This window comes from Manis pentadactyla, unplaced genomic scaffold, assembly GCF_030020395.1.
Source record: "Manis pentadactyla isolate mManPen7 unplaced genomic scaffold, mManPen7.hap1 scaffold_591, whole genome shotgun sequence".
NCBI classification, from domain to species: Eukaryota; Metazoa; Chordata; class Mammalia; order Pholidota; family Manidae; genus Manis; species Manis pentadactyla.
Window position 1 is genome coordinate 14,768 of NW_026644978.1, and position 16,751 is coordinate 31,518.

Consider the following 16,751-nt stretch of genomic DNA (forward strand, 5'->3'; position numbering starts at 1 on the left):
AATATAGTCCCACTTCTTCATTTTTGCTGTTGTTTTCCTTGCCCGGGGAGATATGTTCAAGAAGAGGTCACTCATGCTTATGTCTAAGAGGTTTTTGCCTAAGTTTTCTTCCAAGAGTTTAATGGTTTCATGGCTTACATTCAGGTCTTTGATCCATTTTGAGTTTACTTTTGTATATGGGGTTAGACAATGGTCCAGTTTCATTCTCCTACATGTAGCTGTCCAGTTTTGCCAGCACCATCTGTTGAAGAGACTGTCATTTCCCCATTGTATGTCCATGGCTCCTTTATCAAATATTAATTGACCATATATGTCTGGGTTAATGTCTGGATTCTCTAGTCTGTTCCATTGGTCTGTGGCTCTGCTCTTGTGCCAGTACCAAATTGTCTTGATTACTATGACTTTATAATAGAGCTTGAAGTTGGGGAGTGAGATCCCCCCTACTTTATTCTTCTTTCTCAGGATTGCTTTGGCTATTCAGGGTCTTTGGTGTTTCCATATGAATTTTTGAATTATTTGTTCCAGTTCATTGAAGAATGTTGCTGGTAGTTTCATAGGGATTGCATCAAATCTGTATATTGCTTAGGGCAGGATGGCCATTTTGATGATATTAATTCTTCCTAGCCACAAGTATATACGTTTGCATCTACGTTTCCATCTGTTAGTGTCCCGTTTAATTTCTCTTAAGAGTGACTTGTAGTTTTCAGAGTATAGTTTATTCCTAGGTATTTTATTTTTTTTTGATGCAGTTGTGAATGGAGTTGTTTTCCTGATTTCTCTTTCTGTTGGTTCATTGTTAGTGTACAGGAAAGCCACAGATTTCTGTGTGTTGATTTTGTATCCTCTGAGATCGGGAACTAGACAGGGATGCCCACTCTCCCCACTGTTATTTAACATAGTACAGGCAGTCGTAGCCACAGCAATCAGAAAAAACAAAAAAATACAAGGAATCCAGATTGGTAAAGAAAAAGTTAAACTGTCACTATTTGCAGATGACATGATACTGTACATAAAAAACCCTAAAGACTCTACCCCAAAACGACTAGAACTGATATCAGAATACAGCAAAGTTGCAGGATACAAAATCAACATTATACTACTCAATCACTACATCGGTGATACAGTAACCCAGAGCGACATGATGTAGGGAACACAGGTCCTGAGCCACAGAGACAAGGACCTAATCACAGGAACCTTCTCTTGACCCCCAGATTATCTGATCCCTTGGAAAGACCAGTGCACCCACACCTTTTCTTCCCTCCCACCTTCCTGCCCTTTCTCTCCCATAAGTAGGAATCTTTGCTCCTTTTCTCTTTAGAAGACAGTTTCTAGTTCCCCAGTGCTCAGAGAATATCACTGACACACATCTCTTGACATCCTGGCCACTTTTGGGGAACATACGGTTTCAAGATGTTTCCTTTTTCATTTGTGCTTCATGGCTCAGGTGCCTTCCTCCCTGGAACTCTGCTGCCAGAGGTTCAAGTGATGACAGCCAAGAAGCAGGCCAGTATATTCAAGAACAGCAGACAACTGAATTGGCTGTCTCCTCACTCACTCTCTGACTGACTGGCCTGGGCCGTGCTTAAGTACAGTACACCAGTAGGGCCATTATGACGTAAGTCAGACAGGGTTCCATCGCGTTCTGACACGTGCATCGGAGCAGACCACTGATGAGGGGGGGGATCCCTTTTACCCAATACAAACTCTACCATCAACTTGAATTTTTATCTTGCACTTCATATCAAAACTTGAGAACCAATAATGTGGATTAAACAAAAGACAATTACTGTATGTATCTAGGGTAACCACATTACTAAATCTCCCCCAGGGTGAGGATAAGGCATTCCCTGAGAGAAATAGGCTTAGACCCATGCCTGCCCTATAGAACATGGTTAAGTGTCCTATCTTAGCAGTACCATATAACTTATGTACACATGTAAGTTATATGTGAGGTGTATGTGTATATTGGGTTTGCAAACACCTTGTGATTCCATACAGCCCCAACATTTATTGAATTTTCCCCACTGTAGGGGACAGGCATTTCAACAACCCATTGTCTCTTGCAACTCTTTCCCCCGTCACTTCCCCAGAGCCTTCAGGGAAAGAGGAAGCCACTGGCTTTACATCCCATGGCCCTCATTATGAATCCTGTGCTTGTCGAGCATGAACGCTTCATTCCCTGGCATCTGTTCTAGGCCCCAGTCTCCTGGAAATGAAAGGGCTGTGCACAGGGTTTGAACTCCAGTTAGCTCCATTCTACTTCCAACTTCCCACTGACTGCCTCCTCCCTGAGGGGCAGTATGTATTTGCTGCTCTAGAGCCAGGCCATGATCCAGCCAGCTTCAGCCTTCTTTACCTCCAGTAGGTTCTGCCTCACGCTGTTCCCCCCACATGGGCTCGGCCTCTTGGCAGCCGCTAAACGGTAGGCACATTTCCCAAGATATTCTCAGCCTTGTCAGCTTTTGGAAAAACCCAAGCCCAAAATTAGATCTTTTACACATACCAAGTTGGTAAAAATTAGATCAACCTATACAAATGATAGTAAGGATATGGGTAAAAAAGAGAACCTTTATGACATAAAATGAAGTATTGACCTATGTAGCTGTTCTGGAGAACAATTAGCCTACATTGTATGAAATTAATGCGTATATCACCTATGAGCCATGATACGGAGTGGTATAAGAGGGCAGATGTTTCCTATCAGCACCTCGTGCTCTTCAGTTTCTTTGATTATTCCCTTTCCCAGAATGAGGTTCATTTTCTATAGATGTGCAGAAGCATCACATGGTGAAATAGCATAGGTTTTGTAGTCAGATAGCTTTGGGTACGATTCCTGTCCCTGCCTCTTAGGATGTGTGAAATTGAGTAAATTACTTCATTTCACTGAACTCTCGTTTCCCTTATTTGGCAGTACTCTTAGAGGACTGACATGGAATAATGTAGGGTGTGTTTAAGACATGTTTAAGTGTCAGCACGAAGATCTTGCACAAGCCCACTCTGCATGCAAGTTAACACAACTGCATAAGATCACAACCTCCTTATTTCTCTTCTAACAACCTTGGGATATCAAAACCGCCTCTTTACTTCCAGCTCTGACACAGGCTCAATCCTTATCTTTGATATATTCTGGCCTTTTTATTTTTCTATCTTTTCTCCTTTAGTACGCTAAGTTCTCACTTAAGCTACTTTCCTTGGCATTTTGCGTCCTTGTGCTTTTTCCCAGCATTTCTTTCTCCCTTCTCTCTACACCAGAGGCCAGCAATTTCTTTTTTCTGTAAGAGGCCAAATAGCAAATAGGTTAGGCATTGTGGGTCGTATGGTCTCTGTTGCAACTATTCAACTCTGCCATTATTATGGGAAAGCAGCCATAAATAATATCTAAACGAATGAGTGTGGCTGTGTTTCAAAGTTCATATATAAAATGTTACATATAAAAATAGGCAACAGGACAGATTAATCTTGTAGGCTCTAGTTTGCTGACCCTTGATTTATGCTATTAAATCCCAGCCAGTTTTATTTCCTTTGTAGATTCTGAAGAGCAACATTATTACCTATGACAACTGACCTCTTAGAATATGGAAGATTCCAGCCCCTCTGTATCTGTAGATAGCAATCCTAGATGTTAGACAAGAACTTTTCTTACTCAAATTGTTTACCAAACTTAATAAAAATACAACAAACCAGGTAACCCACAAGGCCTGCTCCCTTCTCTCTTTTCAGGACCAGTGTGCTGAGTATTGGGGGAAAAAAATGCAAAATTGGAAACTCAGCTGTACTCGGGAGAGAGATCCTGTACATGATGCTGACGGAAAAACATGTAAGAATAAGTGCCTCATGTGTCAACAGATACTATAAGTACCTCTTTCAACTGGCAAGTCTAAAAGATAGCTACACGGTACTCCTGAATGAACGGCTATTTCTCATCTGCTTGTGGCTCCCTCCATGAATATTATTCTTTTTGTTAATTCCCAAATATTGTCTCTTTCTCTTACATCCCCTAAGTTAAAATGAACCCTAGCAAGGACAGTTAATAAGTGGTTGATTCCTACTCTATTGTCTATCATATTGCTGTGACCTGTAAGTGCTAGATAGTAGATAATTGCTCTTTATGCCTTGAACAAATCCTAGGGAGAGTTGAAGATGATCATTTGGAATAGTTGACCAGAATAGTTTTAGAGGGTTGCTTTTGTCAACTGTATGGGACACATTTATTGTATAATCTGGGGTGTGTTCCTTCAATTCATTTTCCCTTGGTGAATGGTGTTCAATTGGAGTGCTTTATGATCCAACTCAACCACTCTTGATTTGCGTTACTGGGACAAGTAACAACCACTGTTGGTGTCATCTGTATATAGAGGTAGTTTCCTAGGTGACCTTGATGAGTACTCACAGTTCTAAAATTTGATGCATATATCACAATGCTATTAATGGTGGCATTTAATTCACGTGCATTGAGTAAGCATTTAATGCTTCTCCACAAACACGCACACACTCATCACCTCTCTCCTTGTAAAAACCTACAATCTAGTAGTAGTATAGCTCATGTGAGAAAATCTAACCAATCCAAGTGCTGCATTTTACACATGTGAGAAACTGAAGTTTTTTTTTCAGTTCAAGGTCTCATGAAGGAGTGAACTTCCGAGCGAACCTAGAATCCAGTTATGAATGCTAGCCTGGTATTCATTCACGTTATAAAAAATTCTTTAATAGAAGTAAGATAGCACAGTAGGGCAGTGCTAGGCTTTTAACATCACATGGCTATGTCAGCTCCATGTTTTTGGACAGGTTTTTTCACTTCCCTAGACTTCAGTCTCCTCATTTTTATAATGAGGGTAGGGGCAACAATAATCGTGTTAGCCACATTTTGTTTCTCTTGAAACAGAGCATGGAGCCGGTAGCTTCAGAGGAGGGGCTGGGCCCACTGCCTCCTTCCAGTGTGGAGCACATCAGTATCCACTCAGGAACCCCTTCAGTTGAGCCCTTCCAAATGTGCCCCCGTGCAGCCATGCCATGAGGGCCCTGACACCAGACACCCTGACTCACACACTCCAGCCTTCAGTAAGCTAGCCCAAACTACCAGGCGCACACAGTCTACCTAGGGACCTTCCTTACCCAAGGCCGATCCTTCAAGACTGGGAGACGTAGCTCTTTCTCCTAACTGATAAAGTCAAGCACAGAAAGTCAAACGAAATGAGGAGACAGAGGGATATACTTAAACAAAACAACATGACAAAACTAAGGAAAAGAACCAAATGAAACAAGAGTTAAGCAATCTATCAGACAAAGGTTCAAGTTAATGATTATGAAGAAACTCACCAGACTTGAGAGAAGAGTGGAGGAACTCAGTGACAACCTCTACAGAGAGAGAGAAAATCGAAAACAAACCAATCAGAGATGAAGAATGCAACAAGCACAATAAAAAAATGACAAATACATGAGCGGGAATCAGCAGCAGACTGGAGGGTCCCGAAGAGCAGGTCAGCACCTTGGAAGGCAGTGATAGGAAGTACTCAAGCTGAACAGAAATAAGAAAGAAAAAAAGGAAATGAGGATAAGTGAAGAGAGCTTTGGGACAATATCAAACATCTAAACATTTGCATTATAAGAGTCCCATAAGAAAAGAGTAAAAGGAGTAGAAAACTTATTGGAAGAAATAATAGCTGAAAACTTCCCTAAACCAGAGAAAGGAACAGACATCCAGGTGTAGGTAGCAGAGAGAGCCCTAATCAAGCTAACCCCAGGTAGGCCCACACCAGGACACATCATGATTGAAGTATCAAAGATCAGAAAATATGAGAAAATCTTAAAAACAGCAAAAGAAAAGCAACGGGTTACATACAGGGGAAACCCCATAAGACAATTAGCTGATTTCCCAGCAGAAACTCTAGGAGAGTGGCACGATATATTCAAAGTTCTGAAAGAGAAAAACCTACAACCAAGAATACTCCACCCAGCAAGGTTATCATTCAGGATGGAAGGGGAGATAAAGAGCTTCACAGATCAAAATAACTTTAAGAGTTCACCACCACTGAACTGTCCTTACAAGAAATGTTAAAGGGTCTTCTTTAAGAGGAAAACAAGACCCTAACTAGAAGCAAGAAAAATCTGAAAATGAAAATTTCACAGGTAAAAACAAATGTGTATCAGTGATAGTAGATCAGTCCCTTAAAAGCTAGTATGAAGGTCAAGACCAAAGTAATGTAATCAATTACATTTTAAAAGTTAGTTAAGGGAGTCACTAAATAAAAAGGTGTAAAAGAAGGAGGAGGGGGAGTAAAAAATGTATTGTAATAATACATTGGAACTTAAGTAACCATCAACTTACCATTGATTGCTATGTGTGTAGGATATCCTCTAAGAACCCCATTGTAACCACAAGCCAGAAACCTATAATGGATACACAGAAAATGGAAAAACAAATTTAAATGTAACACTTAAGAAAGTCGCAATACACAAGGGGAGAGCAAGAGAAAAAGAGGGTAAGAGAGGAACAAGACAACCGTGAAACATTTGACAAAATGGCAATAACTACATACCTATCAATAAGTACTCTAAATGTAAATGACTAAATGCCCCAATCAAAATACATAGGGTGACCGAGTGGATAAAAAACAAGACCCATCTGTTTGCTGCCAAAAGAGATTAACTTTAAATCTAAATACTGAAACTGAAGGGATGGAAAAAGATATTCCATGAAAATAGGAAAAAGAAAAAAGCTGCAGTAGCTATACTTCTGTCAGACAAGATAGACTTTAAAACAAGGGCTGCAACAAGAGACAAAGAAGCTACATGACATAGTGATTAAGGGCACAATCCAGCAGGAAGCTGTAACAATTATAACTATTTATGCACCCAACAGTGGAGCTCCTGAGTATATGAAGCAAATATTAACAGACATAAAAGGAGAGATTGACAGTAAAATAATAATAGTATAGGACTTTAATGCCCCACTTACATAATGTGGATAGGTCATTCAGACAGAAAACCAATAACTAAACAGTGGATTTGAGTGACAGATGACATGCAACTGTATTCAAATATATTAAGAATGTTACATACAAAAACAGTAGAATATACATTCTTTTCAAGAGCACATGGACAAAAATGTACAATTAAAAAAACACAGAAACAGACTCGTAAACAAAGAGAATGGACATTCGGTTACCGTAGGAGTAAGGGGATGGCTGAAACAGGCGGAGGGGATAAAGCGGTACAAACCTCAAACCATAGAATAATTCAGTCATAGGCTTGGAAGTACAGCATAGGGAATAAAGTTCCTAATATTGTAAAATTTTTATGTGGTGACCAATGGTAACTACACTTATCATGGTTAGCATTTAATAATGTATATAATTGATAAATAACTAAGTCATTTATCTGAAACCAATATAATATAATATTATATATAAGCTGTATGTCAATAAAAAATGTTTGAAAAAGAAGAATTTAGCAAGCTCAAGAAACAGAAAGGATTGCCGTAGAGGAAGTGGGGACAGGGATGAGGGTGAAACAGGTGAAGGGGATAAAGAGGTACAAACTGCTGGTTATAGAAATTAAATAAATCATGGGGAGAGTCAGTATGGTCATACCTTTGTGTGGTGACAGATGGTAACTACACCTATCACGGTGAGCATTTTATAGTGCATATAATTGTTGAATCGTTGCATTGTATACCTGAAACTAACATATATTTATTGTATGTCAACTGTATTTCAATAAAAAAAGAGAAACAAAGGAGGTCATTGTGTCTCAAGATTATTGCATGGGAATTTCAGGAAATGAGTTTGGAAAGATCATATAAGTCTTTTTAGGCCAAGAGAAGAACTTTGAATTTTATTCTTTGTGTGATCAGAGGCCACTGGAGGTTTTTGAGCATAGCCATGACTGTAACTAGAATACCAGCAATCTGAATCATTACGGATACCTTCTTTTCCCAAAGGTACTTGATTAAAAATCCATGACTTTATATTTCTTTGAATCTTCAGGATATATTTTACCACCACTTACCTATTTCTTACATGTGCAAAGGGAGCTCCCTAAAAAGAATATTTATATTTCATATATATATATGCATAACACACACACACATGCATATATATATATTCATGTTACATACAGTCATACACATGCTTGTTTTGGTACCAAGTGAAATATGATCCTAAGATACTTTCTAGATCACCTGCCCTTGAGGAAGGTGATCTAAAAAGTATCTTAGGATCATATTTTGTTTTCCTTTTTAAATCTCTTCCCTTTCTGATAAAGGATTTGTGTCAGTGCTCCTAAGCTTCCATGTGCAGTAAGAATCACCTGTGAGGTTTTATAAAATTCAGATTCACTGACCATCCTGACAGTTTAATTGACATCATCTAGATTGGAACTCAGTAATCTGATTTTTAACAAGGAGTCCAGGTGATTCTGGTGCAGTTGACCCAAGATCCGAATACTGCAAATTGTATACAAAATATTTCTCTTCCAAAGTTTCACTTGGTACCAAAACAAGCATGCGTATGAGTGTATGTAACATGAATATATACATATGCATGTGTGTGTGTTATATGTATATATATATGAAATATGAATATTCTTTTTAGGGAGTTCCCTTTGCACGTGTAAGAAATAGGTAAGGGGTGGTAAAATATATCCTGAAGATTCAAAGAAATATAAAGTCATGGGATTTCAATCAAAATTGGGCTCCATACTTTAAGAAATAATATAATGGGTTGACCTACAAATGAAGGAACTAGAATGGTGAGTTCCTTGTATGTATGGAAGTACAGCATAGGGAATAAAGCTCCTGATATCGTAAAATGTTTGTGTGGTGACCAATGGTAACTACACTTAGCAGGGTGAGGGGTAAGTGTTCCGCTGGAGTTCCAAAACCACAGCTTCTGATGGAAAGTGAGAGAGCTGTGGGAAGCTGGACCTGGAGACCCAAAACTTGCCTTCAAATGTCTGAAGCCTTAATGCCTGGAGGTCATGGATTCAGCAGGCTTGTTCTGTGTTGGCCTGAAAGTGTGAAATAAGACAAAAGGATGGACGTTATAGGGAGATAAATTTGGACACAAATAAAGGAGACTCTGAAATTGCTTGAGTTGATTTCCTTAGAGTATCTACCTGTGATGAGGGATCTTCTTAATAATAACTGAGCTGCCTGTCCATCTTGGGGCTATGCAGAGCGATTCTCTGTGAAGGAAGTGGCTTATTGCCCACACCCTCCGAAGCTCCTTCTGAACCTGAGTATATGTAAACAAGATGACTATTGGCTCTTTTCTCTTCTAGGCAAATAGAAGCAAAGGAAAAAAATAAGCATCCCGGCAACAGATCAAATGGGACTGAAGCAACTCAGGAAAGGTGAGTCATTACCTTAATTTGGCAAGAATGGTCTTCCTGTAAGTCAACACTTATCTATCAAATATATGGAAAGAGGTGTCAGTGTTGCCAACCCGTGATCTTGCCCTTAGTAGGTGGGAAGCCGTCATTCACGTGAATATCACTGGTAACTTGCTCAGTATAGAAATTTAACGCCAAATGGAAAGCTTCCACTCTAACACTTTACAAAGCACTTTAAAAAATAGTAGTTTGTTTAAGTCTCTGAGCCTGCTCGAATACTTTTTCTGACCTTATATTATAGATGGGGAAAATGAGATTCAGCTGCTACAACAAATCACTACCAAAAGTGGGGTTAAAACAGCACAAACTTATTACCATATGTCGCTGGGTTCAGAAGTCCTGAATGGATCTGTGTTGAGACCAAGATGTCAGTAGGGCTGTATTCTTTGGTGGAGGCTCTGGAGGAGGGTCTTCTTGGCCTTTTTCTAACTGCTAGATGCTGCCTGTAATCCTTGGCTTGTGGCTGTCTTTGAAGTCAGCTTGGGGAGATGGAATCGTTTTTATGCTGCATCGTTCTGACACTTATTTTCTTGCCTCCCTCTTTCACTCATAAGAACCATTGTAATTACTTTGGGTCTCCCTAGATGACTTAGGACAATCTCTCCATTTTAGAGTCAGCTGATTAGCCATCTTAATTCCATCTTCAACCTCAATTCCTCCTTGCCATATAAGGCAACATATTTACAGTTTCCAGGAATTTGAATGTGGACATCTTTGTGGGTCATTAAACTGCCTCCAAAGCAAGGTTAAGTGGTTGCCTCACTTGAGTCAAAATCTTCAGATGTTTAAGCCAAATCAAGTAACTCTGTGAAAACAGCCATTTCCTATATAACCTTGCCTTCTTTTCAGGATATATGTGATGAGTTTAGAAGCCAAATGAAAAATGGTCGACTTATCTGCACCTGAGAAAGTGACTCTGTCCATGGTCCAGACTGCAGGACATGTGGCAGTAAGTGCACTATGTGTAAGGAACAGCTGTGAGTAGTTTCCAAAAATGGCCCTTGAATTGTGAGTCTTAAAGTAGTAATAATCATTTCTCATCAGTTTGAGAAAACAACACGTTTTTAAAGCAGATCTAGTAACTGATGAGTGTCTGTTCCCTTTGGTAGCATTGTTTCTTTACACTTTTTTCTTCAAGGGAAAGAGAAGCAGCCGAAAGAAAAAAGAAAGACAAGGAGAACACGGGAAGCACAGGAGAGAAGAACAACGAAAAGCAGGTTTTGACGGGTGCGTGTTTGACAGGTGATACTGAGATCTGGACGGCTGGTCATAAAGTTAATTCATTCAACAGATACTTACGGAGTCTGTTCCAGTCATTGTGGACACAGCGGTAAACAAGAGAGGCCCGGCCTGATGTGATAGAGGCAGCACGCTCTTCAGCGTCCCGAGAGGGACCCTCCTTCAGTCCCCACGTGTCCGTGCGCCCCGTGACGACGGTCAAATTGTCGTTGCTCCGAAGTGAATTTCTTTTCTGAAGTGTTAAAACATATCATCAAGCAATTAGATACCAAAATTAAAAAAAAGAAAGTATCAAAAACTTACCTAGATGATAAGTTCTTGAGTTGGCATTCCATTGCCGCCTTGTGTTCATTTTGGGGCTTTAAAAATAATGTCCAATGCTTTACAACACTAATAGATAGAATATGACGCAGCATAATCTTTTCTAATCCGTCCCTGGACTCCAGTTAAAAAAGTGAATTAGAGAAATTTCCCCAGAAAGGTCTTCCCATAATAAGCCACCTTTTCATTAGGTCCATACTGACCAAAATAGATGAAAAATTAATAATAATTATCATTAAAAAAAATGAATGTGATAAACATTTTGGTAGGTGAACAGCTTTGAGAAAAAACTTTATTGTACAACTCCAAATGATCTCTCCAGGCTAATCTGGATCAAATTTTTTCACTTAAAAAATTCTGTTTTTAGAAATTTCAAACAAAAAAAATACTCTCTATATATGTGTAAGTAAGTCCTTCTTATTTTTCAGGGAACAAAAAGGCAGCTCTATCTTCTTACAAATGTATAGGAATTTTATTCTCTGCCAGGTAAAAGCAAAGAAGACAAGAAGGATAGCCTGGTTGTTAGCAGATTTCTGATCACAATCCAGAATTGATGTTAATTGCTTAATCTCTCTGAGACTTATGTTTTCCCATTTGCAAAAGGGGATAATGAGTGTTTATCTTAGAGGTTTTTAAAAATAACAACCAAAGGAAATCCATTAGAGACACAACACAGTGACTGTTAAAAGACAAACTTGATAAAGAAACTTTTTTTAATTTTCATTCTTGAGGAACAAAGCTGAAAGTGTGTTGACATGTTTGTGTCAGCTAAAAGAGCATCTTTTAGTTCATTCCAGAGCTTTTTATGTGTGGAACAATGATCAAAATTGTAGGGAGACGGATTTGGTGCTCAGCTTAGTGAACATCGTCTAAACATTGTGCAGACTGCCTTAGATGGTAGTAAAATTCTATGGGGGCAAGACAATTATTTGCCTGGGATTCTATGCAGAGGATTCCCACTTCCTAAGCAGATATTGAATTAGGGTGCCTTTAAAACGTATTCATCTCTAAGATGTAATTTTCCCTAGGTTTTTATTTTCCCCTCAAGTGTCTGAGTTTGTATCTAACCAAGCAATTTTATATTCAGTTGTAACGATCAGATTATCATAGTAACATCTTTTTTTTTTTTACTCCTACCTGCAGGATCAGTGCCATGAATTCCGGGACATGGTGAGAAACTGAAAGCTGGTGTGCACTGCAGACTATGATCCTGTTCGAGGTCCATATGACAAGATGCACCCCAACAAGTGTGCCACGTGTCAGAGCATGTTGTACGTGAAGAGGTTTATGGCTTCGTTTGATATGTTGTGCCTGTTTGCAAAAAAACACTTCCTCTTAATCGAAAACTTACGCACTTGACATCACACATTAAAAATAGAACAATTGCTCTTCACTTTAGAAGTTGGCAGTGACTTTCCAAAGCACTTTCAAAGAAATTTTTATTTTGATGATGAAAAACAATGATGTTTGGAGCATCTGGGAAAGAGATCGCAAGCTATTGTACAGTGATAGAATCAGGACATGCAAAGGGGAAGCTTATGAACTAAGGAGCATGGGACAGGCCAGTTCACTTCACAGTGTCTTAGTTCCTCCTGTATATAAAGGACATGATAGCTATACAGGACAGTTTTCGTAGGGATGCAAGGAGATAGCATTTTAAAAAATGTATCCAAGCCTTCACGTCCTATAACTATATAGAAAACAATCAATACTGGAGAGTTTAGTTATAATTTAATAGGAAAAATAAAAAGAAATGAAGCAACTCTCTATATGACAGCCGTAAGTTTGATCAAGGAAAAAAGAAATCGGTCTTATAGGTTCATACAATTTTGTATGACAGTATAATCACTGAATTTACGAAAGTTGATAGCATTGCCAGGAAAGTATTAATGAAAATTCCAATAGTCAGTACTCGTTAGTATAAAGAGCATTTTAGATAATTTTTGGATATGAGAAAATTGTGTTAGATTTGCTAATGTTTAGAATTGGAGAAATACGTGGTTAAACAAATTCAATGGTAACCCTAGAAAAAAATACCCTATGCTTTTTTTATTCTGCAGTGAGCGAGAAGTTAACGAAAGAAAAAAGAATGAAGAAACATCAAGTGCCAAGCCCTCAAACTATGCAAAGGTTATTTCTTAGAAGCTACGAAGATAACTGTTTTACTGCTCATCCTCAGAATCTTGAATGCTACTCCAGTTTTAGGATAATAAAGATGCTAATCTTTTGCTTCAAAGAAAATTCATTTTGCCAATATTGTCACTTTGGGATACAATAAGATTTTTTTTTCTGGATTTGACTCTAATTGTGTTTCTCAGTTTTGTAGAGAATTCTCCTCCTGTGTGTGTCAATCATCATTTTAATCTCTCCTCGGAAGCAATGTGAGTTGACAAATAGTAAAATTCTTTACCAGCGCAAGTGCATGCTTGCTTATCTCTGACACTACACGTGGAGTGAGGCTTCAGGTAGCTTGGTGACGTTGATTTTAATGATTCAGGTAATAAATTAAACCAAAGCATGCCCTGTAGCTTCTTTCCTTGATGTCTTTTTCTGTTTTCTGCAGATGGTTTTCTCAGTGTCAGTGAATCGATAGTGTGTGTGCATGATGCTGCCTTTCCTGTCTGCTTTTCAAGACTGCAAAGAACATGTCTGTATTCAGTCCTTAATAATGATTATCACATTTATAGAGTTAGGTTCTTGTGGACTGCCCTTTGGTCAAGAGTGCACCCCACATGGAGAACGAGGGAAATGAAGGATGGGAGGGAGCGGCGAGGGAGACGAGGAGCTCTGTGACGTGCTGTTTGGTGTTTCCTTGCATTTCTAGGACCTGCGCAGAAAGGTTCAGGGTGAGGCGGAGGGTGGAACCTCGAAGATCTCTTCACCAACTTTCATGTATATCATACAGTATTATTAGCTATAATCACTAGGCTGTATATTAGGTCCCCAGAACTTATTAATCTTTTTTGTTTTTTTGTAGATAATTATTTTTTATTGAAGGGTAGTTGACACACATTATTACATTACATTAGTTTCAGGTGTACAACATAGTGATTCAACATTTATATACATGACAATTCTAGGTACCAGCTATCTCTGTACCAAGCTGTTACAATATCTTGACTATATTCATTACATCCCGGTTACTTATTATTTTACCATTGGAAGTGTGTACTTTTTTTTTTTTTTTGTGAGGGCATCTCTCAAACTTATTGATCAAATGGTTGTTAACAACAATAAAATTCTGTATAGGGGAGTCAATGCTCAATGCACAATCATTAATCCACCCCAAGCCTAATTTTCATCAGTCTCCAGTCTTCTGAGGCATAACAAACAAATTCTTACATGGAGAACAAATTCTTACATAGTGAATAAGTTCTTACATGGTGAACAGTACAAGGGCAGCCATCACAGAAACCTTCGGTTTTGCTCATGCATTATGAACTATAAACAGTCAGTTCAAATATGAATACACATTTGATTTTTATACTTGATTTATTTGTGGATACCACCTTTCTCTCTTGATTATTATTATTTTTAATAAAATGCTGAAGTGGTAGGTAGATACAAGATAAAGGTAGAAAACATAGTTTAGTGTTGTAAGAGAGCAAATGTAGATGATCAGGTGTGTGCCTGTAGACTATGTGTTAATCCAAGCTAGACAAGGGCCATAAAACATCCACATATGCAGAAGATTTCTCTCAGAACAGGGGGGGTGAGGTTCTAAGCCTCACCTCTGTTGATCCCCAATTTCTCACCTGATGACGCCCCTGCGACTGTGCCTGTCTTAGGTTGTTCCTCCCTTGAGGAATCTTACCCGTCTCTGGCTAACCAGTCATCTTCCGGGGCCATACAGGGAAATGTAAAGTTGGTAAGTGAGAGAGAAGCCTTATTGTTTGAAATGGTTAGCTTCTTACTTCTTTGCATATTTATGCCCTGTAGCTTCTATGCCCAGCATTTGTCTTGAGGTATCTTTACCACTTGGAAGAATTATGATACTTGGTAAATTTGATATGAGGCACAAATTCTATTTAAGGGTTGTAATTAGGAAGGAAGAAGAAAAGCTATAGAAGTAGCAGGCGGAAAAAAACATGGGAAGATTGATTATTTCTTTGACATATCTTCTTGTAGAGTAACTTCAGCATGTATAAGTTTTAAGCTACTAAAATTGCACACACACATTAACGTAATAGGAGTATAGTTACATAACCAAAGCATACCTGTAATTACCAGCCATCTCCAGTGAAACCAAGAAAACCAGTTAGGCACCTTAGGCATTTGTGAAAACTTATCTATGATATGGTGGATATTGTCCAACTGAACTTGAACAGTCTGAGAGAAATCAGACAAATCAAAACAACCCATTCCTGAGGAATGTTCACATCCCTTATGTTCTTGTAGCAGCAAATAGTCTGTAGTTGTAAGATTTTGGAGCGCTACAATTTGCACTTCTCCAAATTCTTGGTTGAGTTCCAACAGTATAGATCCAGTCAAATTTGTTGTTTTACTGTATGCACAGGTCAGCTTAGTTATCTCCTCCTTCATTCCCATGGCAAGTCCAGGAACTGGTGGGACGAGTGCATCTACAGCTGTAGCAGCGCGTGGATCTTTGTTGGGATTTTTTGATGATCATCTGGCATGAGTCTTCCAGAGAGTGCAGATGTTGGAAGTTCTTTTTCATATCGTATCTTAGTTCATTTTCGGGGTAGCCCAATTAGGCTTTGATCCTCTGTATAAACACAGACACACCCTTTGCCTACACTTTTATATGCCCTTTATACTCTTGTGTAGAACTCATTGGAGGTTACCACACAGGAACTGCCCTTTTTTTTTTTTTTTGGTATCACTAATCTACACTTGCATGACGAATATGATGTTTACTAGGCTCTCCCCTATACCAGGTACTCCCTATAAACCCCTTTACAGTCACTGTCCATCAGCATAGCAAAATGTTGTAGAATCACTACTTGCCTTCTCTGTGTTGTACAGCCCTCCCTTTTCTCCTACCACCCCATGCATGCTAATCTTAGTACCCCCCTACTTCTCCCCCCCTTATCCCTCCCTACCCACCCATCTTCCCCAGTCCCTTTCCCTTTGATACCTCTTAGTCCATTCTTGAGTTCTGTGATTCTGCTGCTGTTTTGTTCCTTCAGTTTTTCCTTTGTTCTTATATTCCACAGATAAGTGAAATCATTTGGTATTTCTCTTTCTCCGCTTGGCTTGTTTCACTGAGCATAATACCCTCCAGCTCCATCCATGTTGCTGCAGATGGTAGGATTTGCCCTTTTCTTATGGCTGAGTAGTATTCCATTGTGTATGTGTACCACCTCTTCTTTATCCATTCATTTATCGATGGACATTTAGGTTGCTTCCAATTCTTGGCTATTGTAAGTAGTGCTGCGATAAACATAGGGGTGCACTGGTCTTTCTCATACTTGATTGCTGCATTCTTAGGGTAAATTCCTAGGAGTGCAATTCCTGGGTCAAATGGTAAGTCTGTTTTGAGCATTTTGATGTACCTCCATACTGCTTTCCACAATGGTTGAACTAATTGACATTCCCACCAGCAGTGTAGGAGGGTTCCCCTTTTTCCACAGCCTCGCCAACATTTGTTGTTGTTTGTCTTGTGGATGGCAGCCATCCTTACTGGTGTGAGGTGATACCTCATTGTAGTTTTAATTTGCATTTCTCTGATAATTAGCGATGTGGAGCATCTTTTCATGTGTCTGTTGGCCATCTATGTTTCTTTTTTGGAAAACCGTCTGTTCAGTTCCTCTGCCCATTTTTAAATTGGGTTATTTGTT

At 39.0% G+C, this 16,751-nt stretch overlaps 1 long non-coding RNA gene across 2 annotated transcripts; it reads left to right on the plus strand.

Moving 5' to 3' along the window:
* The first annotated feature begins 1,063 nt into the window (after window positions 1-1,063).
* On the plus strand, window positions 1,064-13,191 carry LOC130682464 (uncharacterized). Of its 2 annotated transcripts, none has more exons than XR_008995656.1 (7): window positions 1,064-1,615; window positions 3,721-3,817; window positions 9,280-9,351; window positions 10,240-10,339; window positions 10,529-10,632; window positions 12,094-12,221; window positions 13,011-13,191. It is a non-coding gene; the product is annotated as an uncharacterized LOC130682464 (long non-coding RNA). The 2 variants fall into 2 exon arrangements; XR_008995655.1 differs by having other exon boundaries at window positions 1,068-1,615; window positions 10,529-10,617.
* The last annotated feature ends 3,560 nt before the right edge of the window (window positions 13,192-16,751 follow it).